At 39.7% G+C, this 14440-nt stretch overlaps 1 pseudogene; it reads right to left on the bottom strand.

Annotated features, from left to right (window-relative positions):
* Positions 1–212: 212 nt before the first annotated feature.
* LOC137783691 (calretinin-like) lies at positions 213–12526 on the bottom strand (annotated as a pseudogene).
* Positions 12527–14440: the final 1914 nt, after the last annotated feature.

Genomic DNA, 14440 nt, shown 5'->3' with positions numbered 1-14440 from the left:
GTGGGGGAAAATTATTTTCTTTTACACAACGCTGAGAGAAAATACTGAACAAACTCAGTCGAGGCCATGGCACAGTTAAAGTGATCCTCCCGATAGCTGAGGTGTAACTGCAAATTGTTTAGATGAAGATATGAATATTTAATTCAAAAGAATAACTGGGACAAGAGTTGTTATCTTACATTTATTAATTTTCTCAATATCTTCGAGGGAACAGTACAAGCCTCATCAAATAAGATCATGTTATATAAATAAAAATAAATAAACAGATGTTACAGAACAAAGTATTAATTTAACATTTATTGGGAGAGAAACATATATATATGAGATGAACGTAAAAAAAATGCATAATAAAAACGGGAAGTAAAATTAATAAATACCCAGTATATTCCTGCAGACATTGCTATGGCTATGTCACTGTGGAACTGCATTTTAAGAAACAAAAAAAAGAAATACAACTCAGAGGGGTACAGAGCTAAAATAGCAGGGCCAGCAGTACACCGCGTGCTCTCAGGAGCACTTTTGTTTTCGCTCTAAGTGGTGAAGCGAGGTTAAGGGTCACACATGCACCAGGTTACATCAGGAGGTATGAAGGAGGAGGCGGTGGGGGAGGACGGCAGGGTCCCAGGCAAGGAGCTCACAGCGTGGAGTCCCGGCAGAGGACAATTTCCAGCTCAGTGCGGTACAGCTTCCCTCCATCAGATAGAGCCATGATGCTCTTCTTGTACCCTAGCAGTCCTTTTGTGTCCATGGGATCCACGTCCTGCCACAAAGGACAAGGGCACAGAAAAAATCAGAAGGTACAAAGTCATCTATGGATGGAACATGCAGTCCAGTGCATAGGTATACCAGCTGTTCCAGCTCTGCTCTATATTTGGAGAGTAGAAAAGTAATCTGAACTGATCAATCAATGGGCTAACTATTCATTACCATTTTGTTCTTGTCACAAAGGTCCTTCAGCAGAGCATCCAGCTCCTGCTCATCAATATACCCATTACCGTCCTGGTGAGAGAGACGAAACGAGAGATCAGAATTATACCGAGAAATAACAGCAGAGAGTCTCCAGACGTACTATCAGCTCTTTCGAGTCTGTACATGGCGCTTTGAGCTAAATGCTATAATGCTACTATTTACCCTCGTTGTTTAGCTTGTTAGCATGCTAATATTTGCTGACTAGCACAACCTGGCAGTCATTTGATTTGCTGGAGAAAGTAATGGGTCAATTTAAATTTTGACCCGATGATGAAAAGTTAGGGGATCACCCAAGTTATTAAAATTAATCCTGACGGTGACATCAAATAGTGCACCAAATTACATGGCAATCAAACCATTAATTGTTGAGACATTTACAAGAAAAAAAATGTCATTAGGATTCACCCATTGTGTTGAAGATTTCATCAAAACCCACCAAATAGTTGTTGGATTAAAGAGGCTATCAAAGCTCATAACTAAACATTTTTCAAACACTTGTGATTAGAAGGGATATTACGTGGAAATATAAGTCAAAGTACATAAATTAGAAGCAAGGTCAAATTCAGTTTCATCCAGAACATGGAAATGTTACGTTTTTAACATTGGACCATCCAGCAACAAACACACACAAAAATGCATGTAAAATAACACAGTTAAAGTACAAGACAACACACTTGTAGACAAGCATGCTCTGTTCACCTTATCATAGAGGGTGAAGAGGGAGTCAAATTCTTTAACTGTGAGACTGATCCCCTTTGTAAAAGAAAGAGAGGAAAAATTGTTAGAAACTGCAGGGTATTTCTAAAGAACAGTAAAAGCCCCACCAGATCCAGAACCGATAATAATCCATGCAGATTATGATAACTGGGACTAGAGTTAATCCCGATCCGACTAATCCGCTGTCAGAAAGGAATTGTTGATCGGCTCTAGTGAGCTAGCATGTATGGCAACAAATACGACCAAAACACATATTCAAGATGATCATGTATGGAGATTGGTATTTTCGTTATGCTACAAATGTTGAACTATGAATGGTTTACATATGTATTCCCTCAAATATGACTTCCAACTAAGAATACACATGAAACTATGCAAGAGGATAAACTAGTTATATTTTAAGATTCTTTAAACGGATTAAAGTGAAGATAAAATCTATGTCCAGACACGAAAGTGGAGCCTATAACGTTTTACATGAAATGTCTAATTCCAAAAGGATTTAATCTAGGTAAATACGCATTTGTGTCAATGCCCCATATGTCCATTGAGTAATTTGATGACAAATAATCTTCTTGTAAGGAATCAAATGATGTATAATTGTTCTGAATCTCCAGTGTAACTTTTCAACGTCAAAGGAGAGCTGCTGAGTAGGGGTGACTTTGTTGCCTAAAATCAATTTGAGAGTAATGTTACCTCAAACTTGACCAGAAAATTTTCTTGCACCGGCAAGAGCCTGCAATTAAACAAAAAGAAAGGTGTAAACTTTACGGCGTCCTTTAAAAATGTACACACAGAACGAATAAAAGTGGAGACGCACTCACCTTGCCATCTCAGAAAGGCCCAGTTTACCATCGCCATTCAGATCAAACATCCTCAGCTGCAGAGAGAAGAGGACTTATCAGAAGAAGCAAACAGGAGGTTTTAAAATGTGACCTGTCGTGCGTGTTTAAACGGCAGCAAGGGAGAGTGTAAAGTGATGCATCAGCACTTCAGGTGAGCTGGAGGGTGAACACACATATTATAATGTTCATATAAATATGGATAAGTAGAATAAAATGTGTCTATAGCGAAAAGTCTAAAACAACTATTTAAAAACTGGAGTCTTGCAGTTATAATGTTGAGTCTGCAGAAGTAAAAAAAACAAACATATTTTGTGTCTGCTATTACTCACAATTGTCTGTGTGTACTCATTAAGCTTCTTGTCATCATAGCTTCTGTTAGCCTTCTTCAGCAGGTCTGACAGGAAACCCTGAAGAGAGAATAAAAAAAACTGTCCGTCAGTGATTGATGATATGATGTCTTTATGATGGCGGTTAGCAGTTATGGTGACTATGAATGCCGCAGCTCTCAGAATGTGAAAGCAAGTATTTGTTTTGAAATTTGCTACGTGGTTTTGTTTTTCACACAAAAGTGAGAATTTTCAATTGAGAGTACAACACACATACAGGTTCAGAGTAGCACCATCAGCAGAGACACTAGCACCAATTATAGCACATTACACGGACGCTAATCATCATCTAAACTGGGTCTGGTGTGTTTACAAAAGATAAATGTGCACATACAACTATTCTTTTGATATTCTCTTTTTAGTTTTAGTATTATAAATCCACAACTCTCAAACTCATTCAACATGCTGTCAGACCAGCTACGCAGCCTATTCAGCACGCACTTAAAATGAGTCTACATTAATGCTTTTTCTTGCAGAGTTTGACATATTGTGTTTTACCTTCAGCTCGTTTGACTCAATGTACCCACTTCGGTCAGTGTCGTACCTCCTCCAGGCCTGCAGGAGGAGAGTAATGTTGTTAGCTGTCAGAAAACATGCGCACTTCTTTCGCCGCAATAATCAGGACAAAAAATACCCACTTTTCTTTCTATATTACCGCTACCTGATTTACAGAGAAAGACAGTAAAGAGAAATGACAGAGATACGAGGGTGTTATCGGACATTGTGTAAATATAGAATTTGTCAAAGCCCTTATTAAAGATAGATACCTAAACCCCTCCAGCACTCACTGCCTTTCCCCTGCACAACGCTGTGGTCCATTCATAATGTATTGCTGTCTGAGAATAGCTTTAACACACAGAGCAGCCGGAACATCACACCACTGAAACCCCCTCAGCTCAACCCAAGAGTACACCAAACGTGTGTGGTTATCTTCAATCAAAGTGGACCAGATGTTCGATGCCTTGACATTTCTATTTAATTATTTCAACATGTGCAACCGAAGATGAAGTGTGAGTCAAATATTTACCTTCTAGCAAGGCGTTAAATTCCAGCTGTTTAAAGGTCCTACTGTCTTTGAGTGATCAGATAACTATTTAAGACTAGAGCTCATGTTTGATTTGATAATAACTGTTATGCTCGTTTTTACAAGTATTAAGGACGGTGAATTCAATTCATTCAAACAAGACAGTGTACGTCAGCTTCTTGCTGTCAGAACCAAAACATTAAATGAAGCATCGTTTCCAGTACAACTTCTAACATGTTTGTCAGTGTTATAACTCCAGACACATCATCAAGGCTGTAAATTAACAATTTACACCCTTACTGGACTGTTTTCACAAGAAACAAGCGTCCAAACTTGGCAGGGAATAAAAAGGAATGGCAAGGCAGCTGAACATGTATCCCACAGGATGAGCTCACACAGCACTGCTGACTTGAGGCATTCGTGGGGAAATTTCACAGCTCAGTAAAGTTAAGCAGTTAGTCTGTAAGCAATGTTTTTCAAGAGAAACATGAAAAGAAGGCTAATATTGTCCTTTTTATCCATTGTAAAATCAAAATTATTAACCATCATAGTATGTAATGAGTTGTGATGTGTGTGAGAGTTTGATCCAATATATACTATATATAATATATAGGGTTACATAAATAATGTTAAAAAATGGTCCAAAACAAATCCAAACTTACAGCCATAAACTCTGCGCTGGATCCCACAAACTCTCTGAAACAGAGCAGGAAGTTTTCCTCTGTGGGCAGAAGCTGAGCCAACTACAAAGAGACAGAAGGATTATTATTCCAGAAATTAGTTTGATGATGGGCAGTGAAGATACAGAAAGAATATAGCGACAGAGAAAGGGTTGTTAGCTAGTGCCAAACCAGGGATGTTGTGGATATGCTGTAAGTGTCTCAACCACTGAAGGTCGTTTTCAGTTAGTTCTCACCTCTGACATCTCAATTCTCCCATCAGCGTTCTTGTCAAAGTTAGCCATGAACTCCTTCATCTTCTCTTTGAAGGTAGCATGTGTAGGATCCTGCAACCACATCATATCACAGGTCAAAGACGCTTCAGAAAATGTGGCCTTTAATTTAAACATACACTGAAGAAAAAATCTTTCAAACCATGCCCAAGTCAACCCTGTCCCTAAGACATTATGTTTATAATACAACTACTTTTTGCAACACCAGCTCGTATGTAATTAAATTATGTCCATTTTCCAATCAAGATAGTGAGAAAACATTGTTAATAATGACTTATACATCCATATTTTATTTTGTCAAATGATGAATTGATCACTTTTGGTCAATTTACCTCAGTAAGTATTGAGAAATGTGCACACACTCACCACGCCTACTCCTCGCCTCGCGGTCTCCAGCTCTTTGAAGAAGTTCTCCAGCTCCTTCCCTTCGATGTAACCATTTCCTGAGGGGCACCAGAGAAACTAAATTAGTTTGGCACAAAGTATGTGATGAAGATTTGAAGTGGTCTGAATCTTTGTTGACTGTTCAAAAGTTTGATTGAAGACTGTGGATGTGGACTAAAGACTGAAGGTCAACAAGGGTCTTTACATTTTGGAATAGTTGCCAAATCTTACTGCTAGTTGTATCTCATGTCCCCTGTCATTGGATCCACGTAAGCAGTTTATACAAAACGTACACGCTCACAGCTGTACTTAATAAATCAGTGTGAATATTTGGTTGGTTTAGCCTCGTATTAAAGTAGTCAATATGCACCTCATATTCATGTCTTGAGTGAAGCATGAAGATCTACAGTACAATAAGGTTCACGTGTTATATCATCTCTGCACAACTAAAAACCTTTAATTGAAAACTGACTTTGATGAAAACAAGCTCATGTATGTGGAATATTCACTTTCATGTATCTCATGCCAAATTGGCATTTGTGCATTGTCGAGAAGAAAAAGCCACAAGAGTCCATTGTAGCTGGAGTGTACGCAGTATAATGAGTTTTCTTGCCGAAGAGGGTGAAAGTGTGCAGTCAGATTGATGCTTATTGGGGCATTCTGTCCCCAGTGATTTGCACGTCTTATGACAGTCACATGACTTGGGATGATTTTAATACAATAATTTACTCCACTGGTTTCCCTGCAAGTCAAAGGGTAACATGTAGGACATTCAGAGCTCTCTTTTTAATCATAAGAATGAGTCCCATCTGTCCAGTCCTAGTAGGGTTGGTGGGGGAGAGGGGAAGGAGGGGGAGGGGGTGTTCCTGCCTCTTATCATACAAAAAACGTTAATAGAATTGTTACTTCAATTCTGGATATAACACAGCTGTATGTACAGAATAAAATGCATTGATTCACCCCGCCCCCCTCTTCATCTCTTAATCTCTTATCCTCTCATCTCCTCTCCTTTATGATCATTTTCTCTCTCACCTCCCCCCATCCTCTTTGCACACAGTATTTGATAGGTGCTCCATGTCACCATCTGGGCTTTGGCTGAGCTGCTGTTTTAGATATAAACAAATCACAGCAATGACACAAAGCTTTGGGCGTGAAAACAAAGCACACCAACGTAACTGAGGTCCCATTCAGCTTCAGTTCAGATTTACTTTGTTGTCGTTATTCAAACGTATTAAAATTATTATCTTTTCTTGACACGAGTTTGCATGAAGATGATGTTATGGCTGGTTCGTCAAACAGTCAAATTATATTCAAACAGTCCAAAGCCCTATAATATTGAACAAAGTGGCTCTCTGGTTGGAAATGTCAGTTGGTCACTCCGCCATATTGATCCAGACTGAAACATCTCAACAACTGTTCATTATCCCTACATGATGATCACTATTTATACTACTACCACTACTACAACGACTTCAAAATTGTTTTTACAAATTTGCGCACAAACATTTTTTCACCCTGTGACTCAGCAGAACTTGAGTGTCACCTCAAGCAGTAATTATTTCACTGAGTGCTTCATCCGTCCTGCTTAACTGGCAGAACAAGGTTTAAGCAGATCAAATGAGACAAGATACATGCAAGGAGGAGAATATACCCAATGTAATGTGAACGGCAGTGTAATGGCTCGCACTATAGGCCTAGGCCTCTGGATGTGTGGTGGTTGTCCTCCAAGGATGTGGAAACAACAACAACTTGCACTGATTGACCCAAGCTACACTTGAATCTCATTACTACCTTGTACTGTTAGATCAAGATCTCTGAATCGAATTATATTTAGCATGAATGTTTATTCAATAGAGGACAAAGTATCCATGATGAAGTGTGAGTGTTGTTAAATCCTGTAACTTGTAATAAAGCCTAAGAAGTAACAGTGTCCTCAGTTCATTGGTGCTTACTGCCAGAGTTTAGTTGCAATACAAAACTCAGCTGCCACATGGAGCGCACCACTGCACATTGCATTCTGAGCAGATGCAACCCTCTACTTCCCAAAACAATTTGAAACACAGCTCAACTGCTGATTGCTCAATGGCACCTCAAAAGCAATCCAGCTGCCAAACTCGTAATGACTGAAAATGACAAAAAGGATTATGCAGAAAATACTCGCTAAATGAAAAAAAAAGCCCACGTGAGTTTGAAAACTGATGGAAAATCAGTGCACATGTTCTTCAACTGGCTGAGGTCCACAGTTGTTTGTTTGTTGTCTCCCTTTCTCCTACAGCTAATAGGAGCCAAGGTCCAGTTGGGCACCGCTGCCCTGCAGCTGTTGTCAAGAAAACATCCTGTTGCTGCCATGATGCTGTCGTAGCCAACAGCAAGCCCTCACCAACACGTCCACAGAAATAGACGGTCTTTCAGAGAGTGGACAGAAGACTCTGTGTTTAGTTATGTGTTAACTTTGAGAGAGACTTTTCCTGTGATGAGGTAAAAGCCTCTATTCCCCTGGACCAATCATGTTCCATATGACTGGTTTACTTTACCAACTGCTTTGCCTCAGACCGGAAAGCTCTAAAGAGGGTGATGAAAACTGCCCAACGCATCACCGGTACTCTACTCCCATTGAGTCTGGACCGATGCAAACTACATTTCGTTGTCACAGTACTTGTACTATGCATGTGCAATGACAATAAAGTTGAATCTGAATCTGAAGAAGGCAATGCTTTGAAAACATTTGTAAAACTTACAAGAGAAATTTTAATTTGGCTTTATAGTTGTGGGTATATGCAATTCACTCAAATAATCTATATCAGGGTGGAAAGAAAATGTGTTTTCTTCACCTGCATTACAAGGAGGATGATGCCCTTCAGCAGAAGTCTTAAACCCTGAACTTCTCCAGTCGGGCTTCTAGACGATGACTTAACAAGTCACAATAGTTGCCCAGTTAGAGAAATCCTGAATCAATTAACTATTAACCACATGGCCCATTTACACTAACTATCTCTTTTTTTCAATACATTGCAGGATTCAGCTGCAAATGCTATAAATAGTCAAAGTTTCTTCAAATCAAAAAACAAAATAGGTTGTTTGTGATCGTTCTTCCAAATATATTCTGATCTGGTGCCTCTATCGGCAGGAGAACATTGTTCATCTGCACCTTTCAAAAACGTTACATCTGTAACAAAAATATTTTCTGATCTCGCGCCACTATGATCACAGGTAAAAGTTGGATGCTTCGGCTCAAAGCATGCTTAGGCGTGATTGCTTTTGTGTGTTTCTCTGGGATACTTCTGTGCTGTCAGGCTAAACTGTATGATGAAACCCAATTCATCGGATGAGGTTTGGAAATGGTTTAACATTAGAGGTCAGAGCTCTTTCTGAATGGCTGCAGAAAATAATCCTTCAATTTGCAACATGGAAGTCAATAGCTGGAGTGGCTCACCGAGAGACAGTTGAGCTACTTTTCTAACTAATAACATGGCTGCCTTCAGACCTCAGACCTGCTGCTATTGTTGTATTGGATGTTAGCAAATATACCTATAAACTGAACTAAAGTCCAATCTTGAGACATTTTTTTTGTTATTTCAGACTTATACTTCTCAAGATACAATACATTTCAATAATAAAATAGTCATGAAATTTTTAAAGAACTTCCAGTCGATTGTTTTTCAAAACAGAGCCAACCTCCCGCCGGCTCTGTTTTTAGGCCTTAGAAAATTTCACTCATGACGTGGGAATTTGGCCGAACACAGGTCATTACAGAAAGAGGGTGCTTCCATTGGCTGATCCATAAATGCAGATTCACATTAAGTTGCCTTACGTGAAAGCTTCATTCGGGCAATATGCAGGCAAAGTTGCTATTCCATCTATGTTGCCACGCTATCATTGCCAACTGCCTACACTGCAACCCACAAAAGAAAGACTGACAGCATCAAAAAGAGTCTGATAATATCAGCCAAGTGTTTAAGAGACGGAGAGAAAATGTTGCTAATAATTCAGCTTAGCTGCTCACCGCTGCGGTTAGCAGAGGACTAAAGTATTAGGGTGTTGGGGAGTGCTTCATCAGTACTGCCCGTGGGTTTTGTTGATGACAATATCTTGAGAACAGAGCACCCCTCTAAGAATCTGAATCAGAAACATTTATGGCCATGTTTGTTTTCACTTACAAGGAGTTTGTCTTGGCGGGAGGTGCATAACATTTAACAATGTTAACAACATTAAAACTTCAACAATAAACCTTTAACAATGAACATTTAACAATAAATGGAGTGCAATAAATGGGAGCATGAATATTTACGATTAAATCTACACCGCCGTTGTATGATAGACTAGCATAGTAGCATTGCCCCTTTGCTTTCTTGCCCCATGGCTATCTATTCATTTGAAATAATTATTTTAACATGAGCACCGACACTTTGGGTGGTAACATGTTACTTGATATAGTAAATGTAATAACATTATCAAAATCCTATCAGACCCACGTAATGGATAAAAGTAAAATATTACTGTGCTCCCCCCAGCGTTGGAAATGAATGACAAGTAGGCCGACTGGTGGACAAGCGCCTGGTGGGAGGGGCTCAGTATAGAGAGGAAGAGCCAACACCTTCTGACTCCATCGTCAGCACTGAAGCTTGGCGTCACTTTTTAACAAGTCTCAAATGGTTAGAGTTTTAAATTCAACGAACAACACTTGCTTAGGTTCAGGCAACACCATTTATTTAGGTTCAGAAAAACAACATGGTCGAGCTTAAGTACGTTGAATGCGCTACAAACACTTTGGCCGTTGAACATTGATCTCCTGGTTGAAAGTTGGAGCATTTACTCTGAACATCTAATAATGACGCAGATGAAAGCCAGGTCGGTGCCTCTCATACAGAGTCTGAGTGATTCCTTGTGCATCAGCAGTCACAGAAGGTGTGACAAACGGACTGGCCATAGGAGATGCTGGGGAAATCCCTAGTAGTGGGCCGACGTGGTTGGGGCCGACGACGTTCTGCGGTTCACAGAACACGTTAAATTTACTCTAAAACTAAATTTATACTAACACTGACTGATATTTATACTAATTCTCCTCGCGATCTGTACTCCCATTCATGGTTTCCATACCCAGCATGCAACACTACTAATCACGATCTGTATTCACACGCATGGTTAAGATGTTGCTTACAGGTTTTCAGAGCTTTTTGGCGATTTTAGGACATTCTGCCTTGATTTTAATCCAGAACACCGGCACTCTGGCAGACTTGAAATGTACATTTAAGTTTCATTTTTTGGGGTAACGGTCTCAGGTAGCCTCTGACATGTGTCAAGAGTGAGAGGCTCAGACGCACAGACGGATGTATCCGGTCCGGTTTTCAAAATAAAACCGGCCATTTTTCTTCTTTTTTTCTTCTTTCTGTGCAGCCCGATACCAAGGGGACGTTGCGTCACTCGCTCACAGACGAAGACGTTTTTTAGCGTGATTCAACAGCATGGCACCAAAATGTAAATCCTTTAAACGAGTATACTGATATTGTTTTTTCTTCACGTTACTATTATGTATACTATTATGTTACTTAACTTATTGTTTTGTAATGCACCTTCAACACACACACACACACACACACACACACACACACACACACACACACACACACACACACACGCTGCATTGATTGCATGGGCAATGCCTCCTGTCATGTACTAGGTAGGCCGGTCTGACAGTAATCCCCGGGCCACTTTTTTCCCCGGTCCGCCCCTGGTGACAAAGCATCTGTTTGATGCTGTGGGAAAATGAATGGACTGGATAGCTGCATTATCTTTTTTTTTTTACAATACGTTGGAGATTATTGTGGAATGTTTGCGCCTAATAATGACAAAATAAGCAAAAACACACGCACAGAGACACTGTTTTCATCCCTCCAGTTCATTCACAGTAAGCTCTCAGATTCAGAGGCTTCATCCTCTCTCTCACCTCTTCACCCGCTCCCTCTCCCTCTCCCTCTCTCTCTCTCTCTCTCTCTCTGTCTCTCTCTCTCTCTCCCTCTCCCTCTCCCTCTCCTTCTCCCTCCCTCATCTGCATCCTTTTATCCCCCTCCCATCCCTGCTTCCCTCTCTCATTCTCCTCGTTCAGCTCCCTCCCCCTCTTCTTCATCAGAGAGAAACTCTAACTAAACTAACAGTCTTATTTTATTCATTTCATCAGATTCTAAAAAAATCCATCAATGACACATTTTAGATCAGACAAACTCACAACATAAACGATATTACAGGATGTGATGCCATCGTACAGAAGAGCATTGAACAGACATTGCTAAGCAATTTACTGTACACCAAATAATATGTATATATATATATATATATATATATATATATATATATATACATATACATATATATATACACACATATATACACATATATATACATATATGTATATATATATATATATATATATATATATATATATATATATATATATATATATATATAAATATATATATATATATATATATATATATATATATATTAAATCAAGTACATTTTGAAACTTAACTCTGAAATATAAAATATTTCTATAGTTAAAATTCATTTTCAATAAAAGGTTAAGCGAATTGGCTATCCACCGTCTTACACTAAGTAATATGCTGTAATGTTTTTTATGCTGCGGATTTTTAAAAAAAGCTGTTCACTGGAAAAGCTATATGTATTATAAGAAAATGTAAACCCTCACTGGAAACCAAATGATTTAAAACACAAACAAAACAAAAATAAATTCTATTAAGACGCACTTTGCAGCTGTATATTTATCATCTCACGCATACTAATTGAACACTCAATTGATGCCTGGGCGCACTGACCGTCTGCGTCAAAATGTTTCCAGATGTCGATGAACTGCGCCGCGGTGATCTCAGCCAGGTGCAGGTGGGGCTGTGCTTGAGTTGCCATCGCTGCTGTGTCTCTCTCCTTTTGGTCGAGTGTAATAGTTCGAGGTAAACTTTTCCCGGCGTGCAGCTCCTCGGTACTGTGGCCAGCTCCTCCTCAGCTGGGGCTTTTAAACTCCCCGCGGCGTCCGAACCTCTCCTGCCCGCCACACGGGGGCGCGTCCGCGCTGAACAGAGCCTTTAGGCAGGAGACCAAATACAGGAGGAGAGGGAGGAGGAGGAGGAGCAGGAGGAGGAGGAGGAGGGGGGAGGGGGGATTCTCTCCTGGGCTTTACACATGAGGTACCATTAACTGCTGTCCAGGCTGCTGGTTTGATTGCAGGATCATTATACATCATCCAATCCTGCTGCTCCCATGAGAAGAGAATTACATCAAACTATTTATCCTACAGTAAGGCGCCCTGCTGGCTGCAGTGGATCTTGAGGGATCTGTCATCTCTGTCTGATCCAAGACTATATCTCCTGGCACTGTCAATTATCAAATAAAGCCTGAATAAATTAAATATCAGGGGCCACAATACCTCTGGAGAACTAATAATACAAAAGTGTGATGTGTATCTCATGCTTCAGTGTAGGACACATTTTCTTCTTCCTTCTTCCTGCTTGGGTTTTACCTATCAGATGTCACAAAAGTGACTATGCCCTCCCTCCATTCTTGGCTTTTACTCTCATCTCCTCCCTCCCTCAACCTTTCACACCCTCCATCATTCTTCCCAGCCTGTGGAGGTCGGAGGGACACTCAGTCTCCTCGGCCAATCAAACCTATTTTTGGCGTAAATCCAAGCAGCAGTAATAGCGGCTGTTACTAAATCACTAACACGCCTTGCACTCCTATCTTTTTCTCATCTTCTGCTCCTACTGTGTGGTGCATCTCCCTTTTCTTCGGCCCCCACAAGCTATAGTGTGAAGGATGGGAGGTGGTGGGGGGAGGGTTTTAAAAGTTAAAGGATTCAGAAGACGAAGAAGACTCTTTATCTCATCCCTGCAGAGCTGTATGCTGCTGATCAGAGAGAAACGGGAGAAAACAAACAGAGAGAGGGAGTTGGAGAGAGCAGATAATAAGTGTGTTTGAAGGATACGTGCATAATGAACAACTACTCTATGTGTATGTGGAACAGACAGAGAGGGAGATATTTATAGAACATTTCATCGTAAAGTTTAAACAGCATGAATAATAATTAGACACATGTACATGGTATGTTTGCAGAGCTGTGAAGGTTCTCTGTTAAAAGTGTTGGAGGTGATGTTATGGGATAGATAATGGAGAGGTGTGAGCGACAATGATGGATCAAAGACAAAGATGTTTATGTCCGATCGTCTTTTCCAATGGAAAAGGATCATGTGGATGTGAGCACGTATACAGATGATGTATGTGTTGGCTTTGCATGCCAGTTATCATACATTTTGTGGATTGCAGATTAAAGATAATTATGCAGTCCTTTTAATGCTGCATTAAATGTATCATATGAAATTCAGATTAATTAAAATTGGCTTAATGTTGATGGTTAATTAACACTGAAAGAAAAAGCAGGACGAGGATATGTTGCTGGCACCAGGTGTTTACTGTAAGAGGCTTTTCAGTTTACTTTAATTTAATTTTCTGAAACACAGCAACAATGTTGCGTCTTTGGTGTTATGCAGAATTATGGATCAAGTGAACAAATCCGGTTTGTGTTTATGCATGAACTGAACTGATTATTTTTTAAAGAATAAAACGATAAGCCATAGCCAGAGTGCATATTTAGTAGTATTTGTTCTTGTTGCAAATTAAATTGAATGAACACAATGTGTTCTGCGATTACAGCAGGTTGGAACTGTGGGTCAATATTTTCTGTTATGGAGGAGAATTACCTTGTGTTTGCTGCTGTTTCGCCACATATGTCCTGCTTCAATCAATGAAAGCCATTTCTCCAACACTCTCTCTACGTCTTCCATTACCTCAAGTATAATCAAAGCTTTGATAATTTATTGTTTTGGAAAAGGAGGTTGTGCTTTAACAATGGGATTCACGGCAGGGTGTTCAACTCAAAGTGCAATGAGTATATAAAAAAAAAGGTTCAATGGTAAAGGTTCAATCCAGATTTCAAAGTCAAGGAGGATGAAATACATTTCACTTGTTTATTTGTCTCACGTCACAATAGAAATATGTTGATGCATTTTTGGCATGAAGCCTTCATCAAAGTGTTGTGGATATGATGTGTTTTTACATTCACAGGGAACTGTTTGAATATTAAAATTATAGTTGTATATTC

This window comes from Clinocottus analis, unplaced genomic scaffold (genome assembly GCF_023055335.1).
Source record: "Clinocottus analis isolate CAN_PGR_092001 unplaced genomic scaffold, fCliAna1.0.p SCAF_1, whole genome shotgun sequence".
NCBI lineage: Eukaryota > Metazoa > Chordata > Actinopteri > Perciformes > Cottidae > Clinocottus > Clinocottus analis.
Note: the sequence above shows the minus strand (reverse complement) of the source record. Positions and strands in the feature narration are given on the sequence as shown.